Here is a 23,556-nt window from a genome sequence, read left to right as displayed (position 1 = left end):
ACCTGCTTGCATTTTGAGAAGAAAACAAATCCTGTTGGACAGAGATTCAAGGTGCTGGTTACTCCATGTTATCAGCTTGCAGAGAATCAGCCAGTACAAAGCACCAGAGACTTGGACATGGTGGCTGCCAGGTGTCTGGGCCGCTCTGGTCAGAGAGGGAAGGCAGCTGAGACAAGGCTTAAAAATGCCAGGGCTTAGGAGCAGGCGCTGCGGGTCGGCAGGTTAAGCCGCCACTCGGGATGTCCACATCCCATCCTGGAGTGCTGGTCCCAGCACCAGCTACTCTGCTTTGGATCTAGCTTCCTCCTGACATATACCTGGGAGGCAGTGAACAATGGCTCTAATACTTGGGAGCGTGCTGCAGAGGGGCAAGGCCCCTGCGGAGATTCCCCAAGACTGGGCGCCTGATGACAAGGCTGAAGGGCTCCAGCAGGTGACAAGCGAGAATGTGCAGAGCTGAGCGTGTGGGCACCCTCGGGCAGTGCCTCAGGTCAGGACTTTGGCTTTGCTGGACCCTGGATAATCACTAACTCATGCACAGGAGCTTTTCATGAAAGGTAGGCACAAAGGTGTGACTGACACCAAGGGTAAGCCTGCTTCCTCAGAGTTCCTAAGCATCCATCCTGGCTGGGAGTGCACAGGCCAACCGTGAGAGCGCACCCTGACATCCACACTGGCTTGCAATCACACGTCAATTTCTGCCAGGTCCACATTCCGTTCCCATACAAGTTTCCGATCCTTTAAAAGGCTGGCCAAAAATTAATCCTACAAGGACCTACATCTGCAATAGCAGTGAAGCCCGTGAGAGCCGACACCACTGTGCCTTGGAAGGCCCTAGGCTGTCTACAAACCAGGTCTATCAACAAGCTGTGACTAGTCAGGATAAATGGCGGTGCCACACACTGCACCACGGCCACTGGGGAGTGAGACACGCTGGTCTCCGTGCTGGTCAGCCTACATCTCCCTGTAGACCAAGAAATGATCGAAAATCCAAGCATCCTACACCATCATTTTCCTCTCAGGAGGCGCAATGGATTCGATGCCCAAAGGGTACAATCCTGTATACATTCTGCTTTCCAAGACTGTATGATCTCAAGAGATTCCGTTCAAAGAACGGAAATGATTCTTTAAAAAGTCTACTTGTATGCAAGGATTCCCCAGTGTTGTGCATCAAAGTAAGCTTCACTTTTTAATTCCATTGTTTGGGAGCTTGCTGAAGTCCCTGGTACCCTTCCTGAGAAAAACAATTTGAGGAAGTTTCAAACATCACATGCACACACTGAGACCCAGAGCTGAGAAAAAGAGAGAGAGAAAAAAAAGAGTTCTGTACCTCAGTGTCCTCCTCATCTGAAAACAAACCTTTGTGAGTCGTTGTGTCTGATGAAAGCTTGAGCTTTTTGTTGGAAGGCAGGGTTGCCTTTCGGGGGCCGGGTGGGGGTAGGAGAAAACACAGAGAAAGTGAGGATTAACAACAAGACACCTGGAAATGAGGACTGACCTGACCCCTCATTCAGAAAACGCACTGAGTCTGCTGAGAGTACACCTGGGGAACAAAGGTGCTGCGTGTGCACAGCTCACACAAACCACAGAGGGAGCGGGCACTGGGCGCAGGAGTTCCCATCTCACTTGGGACGCCTACATCCCGTATTGCGGAGCGCCCCGGTTCAATTCCTAGCTCTGCTTCCCATTCCAGCTTCTTGCGATCCTAGGTGTATGTATCCTAGGAGGTAGTAGGTGATGGCGTAAGCAACTGGGTCTCTGCCACCCACGCGGAAGACCAGATGGAGCGCCCAGTTTCCAGCATCAGCCTTGCTCCGCCCCAGCTGTTACAGACATCTGGGGAGTGAACCAGCTGGGAGAGCTCTGTCTCTCACTGCCTTCCCAACACATACAAGTAAAAGAATACAAAGGGAGTTATGGGTGCAAGTTAGGAAAGAGGGAAGAGGAATAGCTTGAGAAGTTGTGTTTCTCATGACAGACAAGGCCTGGGCAGCGTGAGACGGTCCAAGCTAGGATGTGCCAGGCAGAGGGGACCGCGTGACAAAAGAAAAGGCAGAAGGCACATGTGGTCCAGCAGACGCTGGGTCACGTGCGCCCTCAGAGACGCAGAGCCAGGCTGCCTGAGGAGCCCTGAAGGCTGGGACAGGTGGCAGGCAGGGCAGAGTCGGGCTCCACAGCAAGGAGAGGGCATGATGAGAAGTGCTTCCCCAACAGGAGCAAGCGGGGCAGGACAGCAGGGGAGCAGCAGCGGTCGCAAGGAATAAAGACCCACGCGCCACACAGCCCACTGGCTGAGCTCGGGCCAATAGGAGCACCAGTGAAGACCATGAAAGGTAGTAAATGGAACAGTAGATGGGAAACAAACAGTCCATGGTTCCACATCAACACTACAACCTACTCAGAAGGCAGCCGGCCCGTAAACATGGAGGAGACACAGTACCAGACAGACATTCTTACACCCCTAAGGGACAACTGGCTCGGGAAAAGACCATCAGTGGTGTGAGAACCGCCGAGCAGGTGGCTGGCACACAGGGTGCTTGCCTAGTGTCCGTGTCTCACTCAGACACCAACTTCCTGATGGCAGAGCAGGACATCGGTCCAACAGAGACTGTGTGGTGGGCACCATTTTAGCCTAGCGACCAGGCTGCAGCACCTGGGTGGGGGTAGACCTGAGGTGTCTCAGGAGGGGACACTGTGGGAAGTACACACCTTGCTTGTCTGTATTCTTGTCAGAAACACTTCACGTGGGGCTGGCATTGTGGCCCAGCAGGGTGAGATGCCACAGGAGATGCCTGGATCCCATACCCAAGGGCAGTCCATATCAGGGTGCTGCTTCTGAGTCCAGGCTACTTCTCTTTCCATCCAGCTCCCTGAAAATACGCCTGGGAAGGCGGCAGGTGATGGTCCAGTACTTGGGCCCCTGCTACCCACCTGGGAGACGGGGATGGAGTTCTTGGCTCCTGGCTTTGGCCTGACCAGCCCCGGCTATTTTAGCCATTTGGGAAGCACACCAGAAAATGGAAGAGAGCTCTTTCTCCATCTCTCCCCCTCTGTTACCCTGCCTTCCAGTAAATACATATGTAAATATTTTTTTTTAAAAAAAGCAATGTAGGCTGGCGCCGCGGCTCAATAGGCTAATCCTCCACCTGTGGCACCAGCACACCGGGTTCTAGTCCCCTTCGCTCCTCTTCCTGTCCAGCTCTCTGCTCTGGCCCGGGAGTGCAGTGGAGGATGCCCCAAGTCTTTGGGCTCTGCACCCGCATGGGAGACCAGGAGAAACACCTGGCTCCGGGCTTTGGATCAGCGCGGTGCGCCGGCCTCAGCGGCCATTGGAGGAAGAACCAATGGAAAAAGGAAGACCTTCCTCTAGGTCTCTCTCTCTGTCCACTCTGCCTGTCAAAAAATTAAAAATAAAAAAAAAATAAAGCAATGTTTACACTGAATATAACCATAGCAAAAATCAGGTAAATCCGCATGATATTCTACAAAAAAAAAAAAATAATAAAATAAAAGAAAGAAACTGGCTGTCCATAAAAAGAAACAAAACGCTATAAAGGCTATCTGGAGATGAGAGAGAGAGAGAATATTAGGATACAGACCATGCAGGAAGACGGTTTTAAATCAGTCTCACTGTTGGGTGTTTTTCTGGGGCAAACTGGAGCCATGTGAATGCAGGCCAGACATCAGATTCTACTGCAGAATCATTGTTCTTCATGGGCTGTTGAAAATGGTGCTTTGATTTTATGGGAGTCTTTCCAAAAGGTACTTCATGAAATATTTAGGGGCAAAACACCATGATGGCCACAACTTTGTACATGTAAATGTAGAAAGGTTCAGAAACACAAAAGGATTGGCAAACTCCTAGGAATCACAGAACCTGGATGGCAGTTGGCTCCCTGTTTGTCCTACCCACTCTCTCTGCCTTCTCCCACTTAGAGGTTCTTGGGTCTAATCGTGAAGGGGCAGAGTACGTCCCTCTGGGTTGCAGAAGGGAGAACGGGCTGGCCCACGCCATGCCTCACGGACCCTTCCCTCTGGCTCACCTTCTTCTTGGCTCTTGCTTTATTTTCATCTGTCTGATTCACAGTATCTTCTGGCAAAGCCGCTGGTTTTTCTTTGAATAGATCTCCCTCCTCTTTGTCAAAGATATCGGCACTAGGTTTGACTTTGTCTCTGAAAAGATACCACAGCACAAAATCACAGCAAGGTAATGACAACAACAACAAATTCCCACCATAAAATCCATAGGTTCAGAGTTCTTTCGGGCTGGCAGCACTGTGGAGTACTGGGTAAAACCACCACCTGTAGTGCCAACATCCTATGTGGGTGCCAGCTCGAGTCCAGGTTGTTCCTCTTCAGATCCAGCTCTCTGCTATAGCCTGGGAAAGCAGTAGAAGATGGCCCAAGTCCTTGGGCCCCTGCACCCACGTGGGAGACCCGGAAGAAGCCCCAGGCTCCTGCCTTCAGATCGCCTCAGCTCTGGCTGTTACGGCCTCTTCAGGAGTGACCAGCGGATGGAAGACCTTCCCCCATCTCTCCCCATCTCTCTCTCTCTCTCAGCCTCTGTCTCTCAAATAATAGATAAACCTTAAAACACAAAAAAAGTTCTTCCCGTCTGGAATAAAAAGAAAACGTCTGTTGTTTCTTGAGTAGTTATAAGGAAGCATTAAGGGGAACTGGAAGTTAGCCCTGGAATTTGTCAAGGCCCACCACAGCAGCTCAGACAGTTTAACCCCGGCCGACACGCCTGTCCAAGCAGCAGCACCCTATGCTTACAATGCTGTGGGCTAGCTTACAGGGTGAAGAGAAACCTATGGAACGAAAGATCACTTACAAGGGCCATCCGAGGCCACCACAGGTATCTGAGACGTAAGGGCTGGCTCTGGCTGTTTTAAAAAACCACACTATACAGAAATGGATTAAAGCTAAGACGGAAACCCCCCTAACTCTATCTGCCCGCTCAAGCAAGCAAGGCAAGCACGGGTCTCCCACTGCCCCGTGGGGTTTACTAACATATTAACAGGAGCGGTCCACAGCCAGGCTTTCACGTGTCAGAAAACCAGGACAGTGTCTACCCATGTGCATTTTCCCTGTCCCACTTACTGCACCTAGGAATGTGCCCAAGCTGAGCTGCCTGCCCCTCCTTCTTTCTAACAGCCCAGAGAGGCCAAAGCTGGAAGAAGCACCGCTTGCTCTCCTGGCAAGCATTTGGCTGTTTTCACTTGCACAAGTGCCTGCCGCCCTGAATGATGCAGGGAGTTGCTGAGATGAGGCCACTGCTTGGGCAATGTCCCCAGAGACCAAGAGATGTCAAGAGAGGAAAAAAAAAAAGCAGCACCAACTTCTCTGGGATTCTGGGTCCGTTCAGGATATCCAGCCCCTAGGAGCTCTGTGTGGCCGCAGGAGGCACACCTGCCTGCCGGCCTTCAGTCGTGCCAGCCGGCCTAGATTCGAGCGGACCATGGAGCTGTGCTCTTTCTACAGTGCTGAGGCTACCACCTGCTCACAAGCTTCACTTCAGCCTGACTTCCCACAGCTGCCACTGGAAAGACAGCCACGTGCAGCTGCCCTGCTTCTCAACGCTCTCTGCTTCTGCCAGTTCCGCTCCTCGCTCGCTCCTTTTCCAAGTCCTTGAAATGTGCCTGCACTTGGGTGACCCACCCTTCCCTTCTGGGTCTGGCCACCCCTGGTGTGACCCCCCAAAGCAGGGATCCCCACCCACCAGGGCACTTGTGAGAAATGCAGATGCTCAGGCCCCATCCCACACCCACTGGAGCAGCAGCCTAATGCTGACAACAGCCTCTGTTCCCCGAAGTTTCTGGGGCAGAAAAGAGCGGTCTGTTACACACAGGCCTCCGAGGCACGCGACTACCGGATACAGACAGAACAACACGACTACAGGAAAGCTGGGGAAGGAATTCTGGTACTGAACACCCCACAGAGCTCTGGCAGCTTTGTCCCGTTTCCGTTCAGCATGTTTTTTTGTGTTTTCTTCCAGGCTAAATCCCCAGCAGCGGAGGCCGGGATGAGCACCTGTCTTGGAAGGTTTGCTGTGAGATGCCGCAAAAAAGTAATCGTAGTCCTCATCATCATCAGCAAACAGGCCAGCGGGAGCTGGGGGGGGGGGCTCTTCCTGGGAGGGGGCTGCTCAGGCTTCTGGGGTCCCTTCCATGAGGGTGCAGAGGTGGCACCAAACACAGCAGTGTCCCCTGTGGGTGGAGAGACAGGACCGCCACACCCTGAGCTGTGCCGCCTACTAAGGACTTCATGTTCATCCACCACACACACTGCCTGGGCCCCATCACCTGGCAGTTACCATGACACATGTCCCCACATGGCCACCAATGCCACTTGAGACATCAGCAGTGTAGCTGAGTCCACGTGCCAGCACCGCATCCTCTTCCAGCTTCCTGCTAATGTGCTCCTGGGGAGGCAGGCGGTGACAGTTCGAGTCCATGGATCCCAGCCTCCCACATGGAGATCTGAGCTCTGGGCTCCCGGCTTCAGTTCCAGCTCTGGCTCCTGACTATCTGCCTGCTAACGCAGACCCTGGGAGGCAGAGGTGATGCCTCAAGTAATGGGGTTCCTGCCTCCCACAGGGGAAACCAGGGTTGAGGCTCTGCCTCTCAGCTTCAGCCTCAGCCATCTGGGACGCCTGGGAGTGAAGTAGCAGATGTGAGCCCTATCTTCCAAATAAGTAACAATGAAAACAAAACACCCAACAGATGGTCTAATGCAGGTTGAGACAGCGAATTAACTGATCTCCAGCCTACAGGGAAAATATTAGAAATGTTCCTTCAAATTAAACTTCACTAAACTAAAACTACCCTCAGCACTGCTATCATGTCCTTTTCCTGACATTTTCATGCATTCTCTCCTGAGAAAGGAAATATTGAGACACGGGTTTAGAGACGGCACAGGTTTTCCCAAGACATAAACTCCTGAGGATTTAGCTTTTAGCTGGTTCAAGCTTCTTGCTGGACAACGGAACACAGCTTGAGAAGCACCTCTGGGGCCCCACCTACCTCCTGCTGGGAACGACACAGCTCTGGGGACTCGGCCAGCCAAGCAGCAGAGGCAGCCCAGGTCCCGGCCCCAGCTCACCTTCGTGCACAGGGGCCCGGCTCTGCTGCTCCCGCAACGCGTCCGTGAACAGGTCACTCTGCAATGCCGGGGGACAAAAAATGCTTCATGTAGGGGGAGAAGTGCAAGTGTGTCTCAGGGTTTGGAATCCACAAAATATAAAGGAACCCATGAAATGGGAAGCTGCACAACTGTTCTGCCAGAGGATCGGCTGCCAAGCGCAGACTAGCTGTGGCCTCGGTCCAGTCCTGGCTGTTCTTGAGTAGACACAAACCTAAAAATGTTCTCCCAAGGTCCCCAGAAGCAACTCGCAAGCATGAGGCCACTTTCCCCCACGGAAAGACCAAAGCCTATGGATTCCTGAGGAGTGCACCCCGCGGCAGGTAGGGAGCGCTGCTGTGTCGCCCGGACTCACCTCCTCATCCTCCTCATGGAAAAGTCTCTGCCCACCACTGAACAGCTGCCTCTGAAAGCAAACGGGGAGAAGTCTTCATCGCTCAGCTTAGGGGGTGCAAGCAAACCATCGTCATCATCTAGAGAACAGAAAACGACGACGTCCAGGCAGGGTTCACAGTGGGTTTGGACTCGGATCTCCGCGGGCCGTCTCTGCACCAACAGTGGCACGGGGTTCATGGACCCGTATTTAACAAGGAGAGTTCAAGGGCAGGCACGAGCCACGGCAAGTGCCCTGAGTCCCTCAGCAGGCTCTGCACAGCCTGAAACAGACGGGGTGAAGCCTCGCGGCGCTCTCCCTCCACGTGGACCTGTGTATTCTGAAACACTCGGCTCATCTGCCCCCAGATCCTGTCCCGCTACGGATGCAAAGACCAACTGAAAAGAGACCTGCAGACTGCCACGGCCAGGAGGGGAATGGAGGGGACACCGGTGCTGAACATGCATGGACCTGACATGCCCTTTATTGGAAGCAAATGCCAGAGAGCCCCAGTTTCCAGACTTCCAGAGAAGTCCAGGGAGACCTAAGTGCTACAGATGCTGGTGATGCAGATCTCACAGGCATTCTCACTCCATCCACCGCTAATCCTAGAACAGCCCCCAAACAGGCTTTCGGCTGCTCTGAGAAAGTGAATGAGCCAGAACCCGGTCCTCAGCACGGCAAGCAGCACGTCATGGATTGTGTCAGCCACGTTTCCAAGTCAACAGGCTCCCAGAATAAAGGAAGCAGCGCGGCGCAGGAGGAGGCCTCCCATCTCAAGAGGAGCTCTCGCCCTTCCCCTCGGCCCACAGCTTCTGAGGGTTCGCTCCTCCTGACAGTAAGGCCTGAAGGATATGGCATGGTTTCGACAACATGTGGTCCGCCCTTACTATCTCCATGTGGATTCTTTTTCTCTATGAAGCAAATTGGAACAAACATAAAAATGGTACACATGTATATTATGGGATGGTTTTTTAAACTTGTTTAAAGATTTCTTCATTTGAGAGACAGAGTTACAGAGAGGGAGAGACAGAGAGAGAGAGAGATCTTCTATTTGCTGGTTCACTCCCCAAATGGCCACAACAGCCAGACCTGGGCTGATCCAAAGCCAGGAGCCAGGAGCTGCTTCTGGGTCTCCCACGTGAGTGTAGGGGCCCAAGCATTTGGGTCATCTTCCACTGCTTTCCCAGGCCATAAGCAAAGAGCTGGATCAGACAAGGAGCAGTCGGGATGCAAACAGGAGCCCGTATGGGATGCCAGCACTGCAGAAGATGCTTAGCCTACCACGCCACAGTGCCAGCCCCATCTAGTTTTACCACAGAAATTTGCAGTCACCTGCTGTGCAACAGAAGCCCAGGACGTCTTGCTCCAATCTAGCCACTACTGTTCAGTCAACCTCTCACCACCCCACCCTCCCCACTGCCCTGTGCGTTGCACCTTGACCTTCTCTGACAGCCCCTTCTTTAGACCCCCCACATGCTATACCCTGACCCTTTAGAAAACATCTGCCATCCCCCTACTCACAAGCCTAGCGCAGGTCAGCCCCACCCGGGCACCAGAGGTGGCGCCAAAATACCTGCCTGGAACATGGGCTGCAGCCACATGCATGCCAGAGGCCCGCGCACACCAGGGCTGCCCGTGTGTGAGTGATCTGGCAAACTTCCCACCCAGCTCAGGGACTAGGACATACCCTACAGTGCATTTTAGTTTGATCCGATGGATGGGAGTCAATGTGAAGCCAGGGATTCTTCCCTGGTGCCATGGTGCTCTGGAGGACCCGGTGGTGCCCTGCAAAGGTTTATGACAGATATGCAGTCACGCCCACGAGTGTTTCCCCGGTGAGGTCCATAGTGTGCCGTTTTCACAGGCAGTCTGCAGAACAAACAGTGGGAACCACAATTGATGCCTTGTGCATCCTAGTCACCAAAAAAGGAGCTCTGGAGCCGGCGCTGTGGCGTAGCAGGTGAAACCCTGCCTGAGAGGCCGGCATTCAACTTGTGCACCGGTTCGAGTCCCGGCTGCTCCACTTCCAATCCTGCTCCCTGCTAATGGCCTGAGAAAGCAGTGGAGCTTGGTCCAAGTGCTTGGACCCCTGTACCCGCCCATGAAACCCAGATGAAGCTCCTGGCTCTTGGCTTCGGCTTAGCCCAGCCCTGACCACTGTGGCCATTTGGAGAGTGAACCAGCAGGTAGAAGACCTCTCTCTCTCTCCCCCTGAACTTTCTCTCTGTCTCTCCCTTTCTCTAACTATTTCAAATAAATAAAACTTTAAAAAAAACTCTCTGCCTCTCCTCTCTCTGTGTAACTCTATCAAGTAAGTAAATAAATCTTAAAAAGAAAGAGCACTACCTTGCTCTTTTTCCACCCTTGGTGAAGCCAGCAGAAAGTCCCGTGTGTCACCAAGTAACCCCAGTTAAGTCGTCCTGGTGCCCACCTGTCTGTTCTTCTTCCAGCCGGCTGTGGGCGTCTCCTTTGATTCGTGCTGCCAGCTCATCAGCAAATGATGTGGGTCTTTTCTACAGGCAGGAGAGACCAAGAGAATCCATTTTTCTAACAGGCTAAACTAGTGTACATTACTTTTGGACACCACACAAAATTAAATGTGTAACCGCAGAGAAATTGAACTGAGGAGACTCCTTTCAATAAAGGGATTTCCACTCTCTTCAGATCACTCAAGGCACAGGACTCATAAAATGTGCCTCTCGCGGGAAACAATTTATTTCCTTATTCATTCATACCTCACTTTGTTACTTGAAAATTTGCATCAGAAAACTAGAACAAGGCACTCAGGAGGAGAGGCAGGAACACTGAGGGGTCGGCATTGTGGCACCAGGGGTTAAGCTACTGCTTGTAACAGGAGCATCCCATATCCAAGTGCTAGTTCAAGCCTCAATGACTCTGCTTCCAATCCAGGGTCCCGCTAAGGCACCTGGAAAAGCAGCAGATGATGGCCCAAGTACTTTCTGGAGATCTGGATGGAGTTCCTGGCTCCTGGCCTTCGCATGGCCCAGCCCAAGCTGTTGCAGCCATTTGGGGAATGAGCAAGCACATGTTAAGATCCAAATCTCTCTCTCTTCCTCTCCCTCTCTTCCTCTTTCAAATAAAGAAATCCTGAAACAAAACAAAACAGACCAAAGAACCCTCTAGAATTGAATCTACTCTGAATGATCTGCCTGCCTTGTGAAGTCCTCACAGCTGGTCAAGAAAGTGGTCCGTTCAAGGCAATTATTTCCAAGCACATAAATGAAATCGCAGACACCATGGAACGTGGGAAGGCTGCGAATACAAGTAGCCAGGTGAGGAATGAGTCCAAGGGCCCACTTGTAAGCCAGGGCCAGGTGATTCCAGCTACACGCTCCCTTACAGGCTTGGAATTTCCATTGGCTTCTTCGACATCCTCCCTCTCAGAGTCAGCGAAAAGGTCACAGCCGTGGTCATCCTCTTCCTCATCGCTCCTCTGCGCCACGTGCTGGGAGTGTAAGAGGCCAGCTTAGAGCTCTGGAGGCTGTTGTCAGGCTGGGGGAGCCACTGACACCCTGCCTCCAGGTGCCTGCTTTGAAAAGGGAATGACTTCTTAACGTGATGACGATGAGCACGCACAGCACGTCATGAAGCAGCACAGCACACGTGTGCTAGCACGTGCCCGCACAAACACTATCCGAGGACCCAGAGAAGCATTTCACCCTTTACCAAGGAGAACAGCCAGAACATAAAAGCGAAACACTGAAATATTCAAAATGCCCATCACTAGAGAAATAAAAACAAAGTACAGTCTTATGTTCGTAAGAATACTAGTGGTAGGTATTTGGAGCACCGTTAACTCGACACTTGGATGGCTGCAGCCCTTAATCAGTGTACCTGTGTCCTAGCCCTGGCTCGGGGCCCGATTCCAGCTTCCTACTAGGCACACCCTGGACAGCAGAAGCTGATGGCTCAAGTACTTGGGTCCCTGCCACCCACATGGGAGACGCAGAGTAAGTTCCCAGCTCCCAGCTTCAGCCTGGACCAGCACTAGCTATTGTGGACGCTGGGAGAGTAAACCAGCCAAGGGGAAATCTGACTCTGGAATAAAATGAAAATAAATAAAAAAGTTTGGGCTCAGCAGTTAAGACCCTGCTGGGAATGCCTACAGCCGATACTGGAGTGCCTGGGTTCATGTCTCAGCTCTGGTTCCTACTAAGGTACACCCTGTGAGGCAGGAGATAACGGCTGGAGTACTGGATCTCTGTTACTCACACGAGAGACCTGCATGGAGCTCCCAGCTCTTGGCTTCTGCCTGGCCTAGTCCGGGCTGTTGTGAGCATTTGCAGGAGCAAACCAGCAGTTGGATCTCTGTCTGTCGGTCTCTCTCTTTCTCTGCCTTCCAAATACATTTTAGAAACTAAAAACAAAGAATCCTGAGTAGGTTAAGAGAAAAAAGGCAGGTCAAGTACAGAATTTCAGAATGACAAGTCCAGGGGGACACCTGCCCCTGGCCCCCACATATACTCCCCTACCATCTCTATGGACACATATGTATCAGTGAAAGCAAAGGAAATGACCTGCATAGACACAGACCACAACACCAGTCACCTCGGGAGAACACGTGCAGATGAGGACTGGAGGCCTACACCTAGCCTGACCTGTCAGGTTCTAATTTTCCAAATCTACCCACTGGTACACGTATGGCTACCGTAAACATTCTTTAAATGCTTAAATCAGTCATTTGTGCCAGGCACTATGCTAAAAGTCACTTAACATGCTCTAATTTAATCATTACATCTCTGCCACTAGGTGTGGTGTGTGAAACCACTCTACCTTTAACAGAAAGGTACTTCAAAAAGTTTGTGGAAAAATGGAAGGATCAGTTTATGTTTGAGGCACACACACACACAATAAAAATTGGAAGCCCATGTATAGTTTTTCCATAACACGTAGGAGTTTTTTTTTTTTAAAAAACCTTCCATAAAAACCAGAGTACATCAATGCTTTTCATCACTGTATTGTACTGTTTGAAAATTATCTAAGTATAAAGTCCACAGAAATATTTTCCAAAAATAGAATGTTAAAATCAGAGACCAGTAGCATTCACGAATACAAAATTTTCTGTACCCAAATGACCTTATCTTTTCATTCATTCCATTTTCCATGAACTTGTGGAGTACCCTTGGTATGCGCAACAAAAATCTCGCTGACATGACTGGCCCCGTGCTGATGACAATGTAGCAAAATGGGGCTGACGATCGGTATCGTGGAGCATCCATCACACAGGGGTGCCACGAGCCCACTCACGTGTGACTCCCCCTCGTATTCCCAAGAAACAGTTCACAGACATGAAGACACTTCTACGTGTGACCACACCGAGAGCAGCGTACCTCAAAAGCAAAACTCTAGGCCTGCTTCTCCCACTTAAGCGACGCTGACAGTCTCACCCATCAGCAAGTTTAAAAATGCAGAAATTCACAAAGCAAATTTTAGAGACCGTTGAAAATGACAAGGAAATTCACGTGTTAACTACCATGAGACAGTGCCCGTTCTGAGAATGCTCTGTCCTCCGAGGGAGATACAAAGCGGCAGTTAACCGTGTGCCGACAAAATGGCCAGAAGAGGTTCATCTGTGAATCGGCGCTTGCCAGCGTTCCTGCTGCCTTGTCTTCAGTGTGGCAGCTGAGTGACGTGGAAAGAACCTCTCAGAGGCTCTGTTTCTCCACTGTGCTTCTTACCCTCTCTGATGTCTCAGAAAGAGAGACAATTTAGGAAAGTAAAACTGACACAAAGTACACCAAAGTCTCAATGCATCAAGTGCTTAAAGAAAAATCCTCACTTGCTATCAATCTTCACAAGGGATTTTAAGTCTACAGGCTAAGCTTCAGGTAGAAGTTGAAAACAAAGTCGCTTCAATGCAGGGGCCTTACCTGGTTCTGATCATTGTCACTCGGATTGGCAGAATCTTCATTGGTGTCCTATGGGAATGGTGAAAAAGGCTTTGTCGTTAACACAGGCTTTATCGAGGAGCACAGAATGATTTCAGGTCTAAATGTCGGGGGCAAACTGATGCTGCCCTGTGTGCAAAGGCTGTGGCTCAGTTTCTGCCACTGACCCCCCACCCCCCGTCACCCAGGGGATCAAGGAGCACCCACGAGAGGGAGCTGGTAATGTGGCGAAGGGCTGCTCCCTGCCAACACCTAACTTATGTGGTTCATTTAAACACCTCTGCACTTCCAACTCTACTCCTCAGATTGAAAGGGAGAGTCGCACATTAAATTAATGAAAACATCAGCCAGCGCCATGGCTCACTAGGCTAATCCTCCACCTGCGGCACCGGTACCCTGGGTTCTAGTCCTGGTTGGGGCGCTGGTTCTGTCCCGGTTGCTCCTCATCCAGTCCAGCTCTCTGCTATGGCCTGGGAAAGCAGTGGAGGATGGCCCAAGTGCTTGGGCCCCTGCACTCACATGGGAGACCAGGAAGAAGCACCTGGCTCCTGGCTTTGGATCGGCGCAGCCCCAACCGTAGTGGCTGTTGGGGGGAGAACCAACAGAAGGAAGACCTTTCTCTCTCTCTCTCTCACAGTCTAACTCGGCCTGTCCAAAAAAAAAAAAAAAAAGAAAAGAAAACACCTACAGTTGCTTTGTGTTATTTTACATTTGGAAACCGCTCTGCATATTCCGAAGAGCTAAGATAGCTGCTTCCTCGGGCCCAAGAAAGGAACAATGGTATTTGCTACCAGCAATCCGCTAAAAGGGCCACAATCAACGGCGACAGCTAGAAACAAATGATTCAGCTAATGGCCATCTATCCCAGCAAGGTTAGCTGGAAAAACCTAGGTTTTCTTTGAGGCTGGAGCAGGGATGGTAGGAGAGGAGACACAGAGGGTGATTAGAAAACAGGCACAGGCACATAGCACAGTCTGCTGAGAAATCGAGACATTGTACAAGCACTGACCACTGGCCAGTGAGCAGCGTTCTGTTTAAGGGACAACTCCAGCCAGAGACATGTGTGGTGAGGGCCCACAGACTCTGGGAACCCTGGACTAGTGAGTCAGATTACGCTCTGTGGGGGCAGTGTTTGGCCTGCTGCTTGGGGCCTATGCATTCCATATTCCACTGACTTGAGTCCCAGCTCCACCCCTCATTCCAACTTCCTGCTAATGCACATCCCCGAGGTAGCAGGGCACGGCCCAAGTACTTGTGTCCCTGCCATATGTGTGGGAGACTCGGATTGAATTCCTGGCTCCTAGCTTTAGCCCTGCCGGGTCTGCCCTGGCCTCAGCTGCCACCGGCATTGGGAGAGGGGACCAGCAAATGGGAGATCTCATTCTCTGTCTCCCCCCACCCCCGGCTCCCTTGCCTTTCAAATAAACAAACTTTAAAATTCAATTTCAAAAATGTATGTGCATATGAAGACATCGGAGATGGAAGCAAAGCTAAATGCTCTAGGCATCCTCGGGTGTCGATTTTATGGTATGAAAGAAGGGAAGTTTTAAACGAAGACTTCTTTGCCCTACAATTATCTGAAGATGGAACGTACTGCCAGACTGGGTCTCAGGCTGGGATTCCACAGGAACAGCTAAGCTGCCCTCCTCAAAATATCCCAGGAGGAAGAAGGGTTAGGTGCTGTGGTGGGAGGAAGGGTCACAGCTGAAAAAACTAAAGCAGTTTGCAACGTTTTTGGACCTAGGCAGATAAGAAACCTAACCCAAGGAGAACGCTCCTGCAGATGGCTTCTCCCGAGCAGCTTTGTGAAAACAGAGCGCTAGCTCACCAAGATGGTACGTACTTAGCTTTATGAAAACAGACCGCTAGTGAAGTACTCTGGTACCTACTCAGCCTGCTGGACAGGCTCCTGCTCACCATGATGTGGTCACGTCACGGCGTCCTCACCACCTCTTCCTTCTCTTCCTCGCTGTCCACAATACTGTGCGATCGCTGCCCACAGGACCTTCTGTCCAGAAGAGAGGTCAGGATGAATGGCACGGTCACCAGCTGTCCTCAGCTTCACGGCAAAATGCAAGCAAGCCACCGCACAAGGGCATCCGAGATTCTGACGAAGCCATCTGTACTCATTTGCTGGCATCGAAAGTGTCACGACATCTACATAGTCTCAATGTTATTTCCCCATCAGGTGCTTCCTTACCAAGAAAATAAACTGGTCTGTGCTCTTCCAAGGTGTCATAAAACACCAAGACAGCCTAGGAATTGGACCAGATGAAGGATGAATGACGGACTTGCTACTACATGCTGGGAGTAGGTCTGGACTGGGGTCTGGACCAGCGGAAACAGAAACTACAAAGGACATTACCAGCAAAATCTGAATACGAATGAAGATGATGTAGTAGTAATACGGCCAGAAAAATGTCCTGATTTTGACAACTACCCTGTAGTTAGGTAAGAGAATATCCTTGTTCTTAGAAAATGCAGCAATAGGCCCAGCACTGTGGCTCAGCAAGTTCAGCCATTGCTTGCGATGCCAGCACCCCACACTGGAGTGCTGGTTCAGTTCTGGATACTCTGCTTCCAATACAGCTCCCTGCTAATGTGTCTCAAAGAGCACAGGAAGATGGCCCAAGTACTTTCACCCCTGCCACCCATGTGGGAGACCCAGATGGAGTTCCTGGATCCCGGCTTAAGCCTGGCCCAGACCTAGCCACTATGGCCATTTGGGAGGAGTGAACCAGCAGACAGAAAATCTCTGTCACTCTGATTTTCAAATAAATTAAACAAACTAACACTTAAGAGTAATGGGGCATGATGTCTCTCAAACAGGATCTGAGGGACATATTATGTTCACATGGGGAGAATGATAAAATAAAGGTAGCATGTCAACAACTTAGATCCCAGGTGATGGAGGAAGCTCCTGGCTCCACATCGGCCCAGCTCCAGCTGTTGAGGCCATTTGGGGAGTGAACCAGCAAATGGAAGACCTCTCTCTCTCCTTCTTTCTCTCTCTCTCTACTCTCTCTCTCTCTTCCTCTGTGTGTAACCCTGCCTCTCAAACAAATAAAACCATAAAAAAAAAAAAATCCCAGTTGAATGGTAAATGGGAGTCCTTTGCACTATTCTTACACTTGGTGCAATGTTGGTGATGACTGAAAGGCAACAAGTCAAGCAAGATAGAACAGCTGAGAGGCCGGCGCCGTGGCTTAACAGACTAATCCTCGGCCTTGCAGCGCTGGCACACCAGGTTCTAGTCCCGGTTGGGGCGCGGATTCTATCCCGGTTGTCCCTCTATCAGGCCAGCTCTCTGCTATGGCTCGGGAAGGCAGTGGAGGATGGCCCAAGTGCTTGGGCCCTGTACCCGCATGGGAGACCAGGAGAAGCACCTGGCTCCTGGCTTCGGATTAGTGCGATGTGCCGGCCGCAGTGGCCATTGGAGGGTGAACCAACGGCAAAAAGGAAGACCTTTCTCTCTGTCTCTCTCACTATCCACTCTGCCTGTCAAAAAAAAAAAAAAAACCAGCTGAGAGCAACCCAGAAACCCACAGGGGAACAGCACCTTCGCTGGACAGCTCTCCCAGCCCCACATCTTCCTGCTCCACGAACAGCTTCGAGCCAATCAGGTAAGGCAGAGGTCGATCCACAAACAGGTCCTGTCAACAGGAATGGGAAAATAAACCACTGCATACGGACACACAAAAATAAAACAGGCTTTCTCTTGCCTATTTAATCCCATCAGATTACTCCAAACAAGTGACAGAAACAAACGTTACTGGGGCCGGTGCTGTGGCGCAGTGGGTTAACACCATGGCCTGAAGCACCAGCATCCCATATAGGCACCAGTTCAAGACCTGGCTGCTCCACTTCCAATCCAGCTCTCTGCTATGGTCTGGGAAAGCACTAGAAGATGGCCCAAGTCCTTGGGCCCATGCACCAGCATGTGAACCGCGAGGAGGCTCCTGGCTCCTGGTCTCCTGGCTTCGGGTTGGAATAGCTCCAGCACTGTAGCCACCTGGAGAGTAAACCAGAGGATGGAAGACACCTCTCTCTTTCTCTCTCTCTCCCTCTCTCTGCCTCTGCTTCTCTGTAACTCTCTCAAGTAAATAAAGAAAATTAAAAAAAAAAAGAAAGAAAGAAATCAAACCAAGGCATTCCAAAATGGAATGCTGAAATCAAAGTGGTGTTACACTACACCAACATACTTCATCTCCAGCAAACATTTTAAAAAAAGCTAATTCTCTATGATCCGTTCCAGAAGATAGTAGAAGGAATACAAATTACATGAAGCCAAAAATACTGTAATATCAAAACAAAGTAAAAATGTATACCAAAAAATTCCAGACTGGTATCTCTCACGAACATGCACAGCAATGTGCACACTAAAATATTCACAAACTGAAGCCAATAACATTTATAAAGAATCATACACCGAGGCTGGCAGCACCGCTCGCAGTGCCAGCATCCCTTATGGATGCCGGTTCGAGTCCCATTCGAATTGCTACTCCAATTCTGATCCAGCTCTCTGCTATGGCCTGGGAAAGCAGTAGAAGATGACCCCCATACTGGGATCCTGCACCCACACGGGAAACCCAGAAGAGGCACCTGGCTCCTGGTTTGGGATCGGCTCAGCTCCAGCCATGGTGGGTAATTGGGGAGTGAACCAGTGGATGGAAGACCTCTCTCTCTATCTCTTTGCCTCTCGTTCTCTCTCTGTGTAATTCTCACTTTCAAACAAATAAATAAACCTGAAAAAAAAAAAGAATCATACATCACAACCAGTGGAGCTCATTCCAGGTAAGCAAGGCTACATCGACATGTCAAGGACCAGTCAGTGAAGTACATCACATCAACAAGCTAAAGAAGAAATAGATCATCAGCGCGTGAGTGGGCTGAGACAACATCAGACAACATCCAACATTCTCTCATGACACAAACCCTGAGCTAACTAGGAACAGCGTGGAACTTTCTGAATCTGATAGGGAATGTCTACAAAATGTAAATTTTACAGTTTACTCTCTAACATCAGAGTAAGGCAAGAATGTCATCTCTCACCACTGATTCAGCACCACCTGCTGGACACTCTACCTACTGCAATCTGAGGAGAACACAAACTAAAAGCTGTGGGAACTGGGAAGGAGAAACAGAATGATCTTCGTTCACAGGTGACATGATACCATACACTATAAATCTGTAAGAATCAGAAAAGGAAGGGAGGAAGGGAGGGAAAAGGCAAAGAAACTCTTGGGATTAATATGCTATTCTAAGAAGGCGGCAGGATACCAGGCTAGGATGCAAAAGTCAATTGTAGGGCCAGCTCTGTGGCGTACCAGGTAAAGTCGTGCCTGTAGTGCCGGCTTCCCATAAAAGAACTGGTTCAAGTCCCAGCTGCTCCACTTCTAATCAAGCTCTCTGCTATGGCCTGGGAAGCAATAGTCCTTGGGCCTGGGAAGCCCCCAGTCCTTGGGCCCCTGCACCCATGTGGGAGACTCCGCGGAAGAAGAACTTGGCTCCTGGCTTTCAATCTGCCCAGATCCCACCATTGCCGCCATTTGGGGAGAACCCAGCAGATGGAAGACACCTCTCTCTCTCCCTCCCTCCCTCCTTCCCTTTCTGTAAATCTGCCTTTCAAATCAACAAATCAATCTTTTAAAAATAATAAACTATCAAGTCAATTTTCCATATGAACAACAATGAACAATGTCGGCTCTGGTACACTGGGTTAAGTGGCCTAAGCCTGCACCTGTGATGCCGGCACCTCCCTATGAGTACTGGATTCAATCCCAGCGGCTCCACTTTGGATTCATCTCCCTTCAAACCGGGCCTCGGAAGGCAGCAGAAGTTGACTCAAGCTCTTGGGCCCCTGCCATTCATGAGGGAGACCAGGATGGAGTTTGGCCTCATAGATTTTGCCTGGACCAGTCCTGACTATTGTGACCATTGGGGACATGAACCAGCAGATGGACGATCAACCTCTCTCTATAACTCTGCCTTGCAAATAAATAAGTAAATCCTTACAATCGACAGAACAACAGAAGCAACGAACCATGAAAATGTAAAATCATTCCGTAAAGTTCTCATGTCTTCCAAAACTGACCTACAGGTTTCCTCTAATCCTAACCGGAGTGTCAGCATGTTCTTCTGTGGACGTCAACAAAGTGACTGAATGTCATACAGAATGGCAAAGGATGCAGAAATCTGTGTCCCACTGCAGGCAAACCAAGAATAAGAACTGACACTACAGCTCCACAACCTACTGTCTAGGGTGGGTATTTCACCTGGCATTTGGTTGACAGGCTAGATAAGACACCGGTCCCATATGGAAGTGCCTGGCTTCAAAACCTGGCTCCACCCTGGACTCCTAATTCATGACAGTGCAGATCCTGGGAGGCAGCAGGGATTGCTCAAGTGAATCCATTTCTGCCACCCAATGGGAGAGCTGGAGTGAGCTCCTACTTCCCAGCTTTGACCCAAATTCCAGACACTCCAGGCAATGGAAGACTGAACCAGTGAAGGAATGAACTTGATCTCTCCCTCTCAGTGTATAGACAGAACACGAGGGGCAGGTGGTCAGCCTGGCAGTGGACTCACCAGTTCGGATGCCTGCATCCCAGATCACAGCACTAGTTTGATACCCAGCTCCGGCTCCTGGCTTCCAGTTCCTGTTCATGCAGGCCCTGGGGGGCACGGATGATGGCTCAAATGACTGAGTTCCTGCACCTTGTAGGACACCTGGATTCTACTCTGGCTCCCACTATTGGCATCAGCCTGCTCCAGCGGTGGTGGGGCTGTAGGGAAAGCACCAGATGATGAGAACACTATCTATATATTGACCTCTATTTCCACATCTATTTCTTTGTCTCTTTCTGCCAATAATTTTTAAAAAAACATTTCTGTATTGCATGTTGCCAAGTATACTGCCTTCTGGAAAAGTCAGAGAATCAAGACACAGTTCATAGACTAGCAGTTGACAGGAGTAGGGAGAAGGGTAAATGGGTGGAGCCCAGTGGACTTACAGGACACTGAAATACTCTGTGTGTCACTGTATTAGTGGACCCAAATGGCATGGATTTCTCAGAACCCACAGAATGTACAACACAGATCAACACTATAGACATTATCTAATAAGACTGTTGTATCTCCACAGTGGTTCAACAATTGTAACCAATATGTCACACTCAAGCAAGATGTTAATTCAATGGACACACTGAAACTTGGGGATGATACAGAAGGACACTATGCTGTCTGCTCTGTTCTCTGCAACCTGAAATGGCATAAAAAACCTATCCCATTGACTGACAAAACAGGAAAACTACAGACTGGGAGAAAATATTTGCACATCAGATACTTTAGATAAAGGAACGGAATGGGGAAACATAGACACTCAGGATTCAACACTAACAAACCAAACAGCAAAATAAAAGGGAAGAAATACTGAACAGACAATACACAAACACAGACATTCAAACAGCAAATAAAAACCTGAAGAAATGCTCCACAGTATTCATTGAATACGGTAACAATGAGGTACAACAACCCATTAAAATGGTGAATACTGACAAGGAGGAAAATGGAACCAAAATCTTGGGGAGAATATAGAGCAACTAAAATAGCCACACATTCCAAGTGAAACTCCAAATGCAACACTTACTATTTCTGTTAATTTGTACTTATTTATTTCAAAGGCAGAAATCAGAGAGACAGAAAGGCCTCCACACTGCTGCTTCACTACCCAGAGGCTCCAAACAGCTGCGGTAGGACCAGGGGGAATCCAAAACCGCGAATTCAATCTGTGTGGACTCGTCCTGGGAGGCCTGCCCTGCCGGGATGGTGGGACAACTGCGTTCTTCGACAAAAACCACCAGAGACAAGTTTGGTGAACGTGTCCATGTAAACGACCAAGCATAAGCTTTTAAAGGGCAAGCAGAGGGGGCGGAGCTAACTCAGGACAACACTATTTCTATATGATAAAGCCGATATTGGCGCCACTGTACCCCTCCACTTAGCTTGAGGTCACGTAGCCTAGGTAGCCTTCCTGATGGGCCAACAGGGTTCTACTCATGCCCTGTGGGTGTTCGGCTCTAAAGGGGAGAGCTCAGTGCTTGGCAATCCCAAGGCTCTGCAACAGAAGGCGGGGCTGAGGGAAATGTGCCTGGGGCTCCTGCCACCTGCCAGCAGTCAGGTTAACCTCCTGCATGGGCTAGGCAGGCAGTGTCCCGCCCAGGCACAGGATCACCCACAAACCTGAGTCTGCCACAACAGTAGCAGGGAACCACCTCCTCGAGCCATCACTTGTGCCTCCCAGGGAGGGAATTAGCAGCAAGCTGGAATGGAAGTGGAGCTGAAACTCAGAACCAAGCACTTAGATTTGGGATGCAGGTATCATTAGCACCATTTTACCCACTAATCAAACACCTGCTCCAAGCAGCAGCTCCACAAAGGGCTTGGACCAGGGCCAGCACTGTGGGGCAGTAGGGAAAGCCGCTCCTGTGGAGCCGGCATCCCATGTGGGTGTGGTTCGTGTCCTGGCTCTGCACTTCTGATCCAGCTCTCTGCTTATGGCCTGGGAAAGCAGTGGAAGGTGACACAAGTGTTAGGACCCCTGCACTCGCATAGGAGACACAGAAGCAGCTCCTGGATCCTGGCTTCAGATTACTGTGTTCCAGTTGTTGCAGCCATTTGGGGAGTGAACCAGTAGATGGAAGACCTTTCTCTCTCTCCCTCTCCCTCTCATATAAAGTACTTTGACCATTTCCTTAAAGAGAAACATCCTGTGAGCAGGCAACCCTGCAATTCCATCCCTATATATTTACTCAAGGGAAATGAAACCACAGTCACAGAAAAACTAGCAGTCAAAATCCACAGTGCTTTACACGTGATCTTCAAAGCCAGCAAAGGCCCAGACGGCCTTCAACAGGCATGCAGTGAATCCTGCCTGCTAGGAAGGGTAGGCGGGAAAGGGGAGAGGAAGGCTGAGTGAGGCACACCTAAGTTACAATCTGATACATTCCCAGTGTCCTCAAGCACAGGGAGCCTTCCCCACACACAGACACCAACTATGTTTCTCAGAAGTCCTGGAAAATGGAGCTCCAAGGCTCTGATATACAGAGAAATAAGGAGATGGACATGCTCATTATTCTGATTGATCATTACAACTGATTACAACTATGAAATTACAATACTGGGGCCAGTGCCATGGCTCACTTGGTAATCTTCCACCTGCAGCATCGGCATCAAATATGGGTGCTGGTTCTAGTCCCAGTTGCTCCTCTTCCAGTCCAGCTCTCTGCTGTGGCCCGGGAGGGCAGTGGAGGATAGCACAAGAACTTGGGCCCCTGCACCCACATGGGAAACCAGGAGGAAGCACCTGGCTCCTGGTTTTGGATCAGCGCAGTACGCCAGCCGTAGTGGCCATTTGGGAGGTGACCCAACGGAAGGAAGACCTTTCTTTCTGTCTCTCTCTCCCTCTCTCTCACTGTCTATAATTCTACCTCTCAAATAAATATATTAAAAAAATAAGTTACAATACCATACCCCACAAAGACAAGTCTTACATCAATTAAATCTTCAAAATTTTAAAAATTCAAAAAATGAGCAATGTCTTGGACACTACATGATGGAATGCTGCTGTGAACAGCCAAGAAGCACAAGAAAAAGTGCTCACCATGAAAAGTCGGTAGAGAACACACAAATGAAGACCACGTGGGGTACACTTACACCCTAAAATCTTAATGTGAAGAAAGACTGACGGCAGTGTACACGGACAAGGAGGGGGAGAAGCTGGAATTAACAGGCAATGGCTGGACAGAGTGTAACACGGTGCAAACGCATTGTGAAATCCTTTGGCAAGGTCTTCCCCAGGTAAGCACACACTCCCTTCAGAAGCCACTATCGCACAGCTAGGTACGTTTCCTCTAGAACAATGAAAATATGCGTCCACAGGCACACTGGGACAAGAACACACTTCACAGCAGCTTTGCTCAGAAGAGCCAAAAACTAGAAATGACGCAAATGGCCAACAGATTAGAAGGGGGTAATGGGGCCGACGCTGTGGCACAAAGGGCAAAACCTCTACCTGTGACACGGGCGTCCCACACTGCTGGCCTCTTTCCATTCAGCACTCTGTTATGG

The sequence above is a fragment of the Lepus europaeus genome, chromosome 17 (genome assembly GCF_033115175.1).
Source record: "Lepus europaeus isolate LE1 chromosome 17, mLepTim1.pri, whole genome shotgun sequence".
Taxonomy (NCBI): Eukaryota; Metazoa; Chordata; class Mammalia; order Lagomorpha; family Leporidae; genus Lepus; species Lepus europaeus.
The sequence above is the reverse complement of the archived record's forward strand: the minus strand, read 5'-3'. Positions refer to the sequence as shown.